At 46.2% G+C, this 1,705-nt stretch overlaps 1 pseudogene; it reads right to left on the bottom strand.

Moving 5' to 3' along the window:
- Positions 1-814: 814 nt before the first annotated feature.
- Positions 815-1,481, bottom strand: LOC105532638 (annotated as a pseudogene).
- Positions 1,482-1,705: the final 224 nt, after the last annotated feature.

Here is a 1,705-nt window from a genome sequence, read left to right as displayed (position 1 = left end):
CACCCACCTTCCTGCTTCTTAGCAATTAATATACGGTGGTATCATATGCAGTCATGCATCTCTTTTTTTATATACGATTGACATTTTAATTTAAAAAATGGGAAAAAATAGCACCCTTGCAAATAAAGAGGCAATTCTGCAAATTAATATAAAATGCACTGGGGAATTCTAAAGCGAAAGCAAAAAGTTCCCTCGAAAACATGGGAAAGTCATCATGCTGGAGTTTTTGTGTGGTGCCACGCCACCCCCTCAGCAAGCCTTTCCTGAAGGGCTCATTGCCCTGGTTCTGAGAAGTCTATCTAAATAGGAAATTATAGCAAACTCTGCCCTCACCCCAGGGAACTGGTCCCTTCATGCTTCTAGAAGAATTGAGATTAGCTTGTCCAATCTACTATCTAGTCATCTTCTTATTTGCAGGCTGCTAGGAGCGACAAGTAGAAAGGAGAGGAACAAGCGAGGGCAGAGACAGGAAGCTGGTTTTCCTTGAGGCCTCATGTGGTCACCTTACAACAAACACTGCAAGGTTTTATTAGCTAAATGCCAACTCACACACAGATGAGGTGCCTGCCCTGAGCTTCTCTGAGCCTTTCTGCCCTGCCCCATCACCTCATCAGTGAGTCTGAGGTTGAATGCAAACACTCGTGGAACAGAGATCAGCTAGAAGCAACGTGAAAACCACGAGGGTTTAAAGTACAGTGTATGCTGGCACCAGCCTCAGATGGCATTCCCTACCCATGCCCCCTACTTCAGAAGGCTGTGCCTCCTGTATTCCAGGGATGAGGATTCTTGTAACTCAATCAATAAAGCCTCTGCTCTAACTGGCCACCAGGGCCATTGTCTTCTGACACAGCCTGGCCAGGAGCCCAGTTGTCTGCAGAAGGGAGTTCACTTCTCTGCTGCTTTCATACCAGTGTATCCAATTTCCTTGACGAACTCCACTTTATCAATTGTTCTCCCATTTGGAAACTTTTACACACTTGGAAGATGTTGCCAATGACATCTTCTGGTGAGTAGCCCAGATGCCATAGGTGAACTGGAGATGCTGACTTGGGGCTGGAGCTAAGAACCACCAGTCAGACAAATGTAGAATTCTAAAACTCTCCTTTATCTTCTTAGACTACTACAACAGCTTCTTCATGATGTCCAAGCCGCAAATTTGGCCTCTCTCTGATCCTTCCTTGTAGGTTTCCTTGACATCGGCATTCACACAATGCTGGATCACCTCCTTCATGAGTAGGGGGTGGCTTCGTTGCAGACCCTGAACAAATTCTTGCTGTAACTGAAGCCAGATCCTGGGAAGATGGACTGCAAGTTGTTCAGGGACTGCCTCATGTCTCCCTGGGCCATGAAGATGATGGCTTCTAGGCCAAAGTCAGTGTACAGCACTGTACCCTTCTCTCTAGCATTTATCAATTTTGCACAGGTCTGGGCATCGGTCAGCTTTGTGTAGCAGAGGACTGTGCACTGGGATCCAGTAGCCTCTGAACAGAGATGGGAAGGCAGTGAGGCTTCCCTCAGAGGCTGGCATCACCCTATTAGCTCTTTGATTACGAGAATGTAGCTGTATAATCCACACAGCCCAGCCATGCTGGTGGCGCCACTCCTCTTTGGCAGCAGGTGCTTAAAAGAAATGTGGTAAAAACAGGGCTAAATGTCAAAGTATTAACCAAAGTATAAAGTATTGCTTTGTAGATTGCTTTTTCTT

This window comes from Mandrillus leucophaeus, unplaced genomic scaffold, assembly GCF_000951045.1.
Source record: "Mandrillus leucophaeus isolate KB7577 unplaced genomic scaffold, Mleu.le_1.0 Scaffold9783, whole genome shotgun sequence".
In the NCBI taxonomy this organism is placed as follows: Eukaryota; Metazoa; Chordata; class Mammalia; order Primates; family Cercopithecidae; genus Mandrillus; species Mandrillus leucophaeus.
This window is presented reverse-complemented; position numbering and strand designations above follow the sequence as displayed.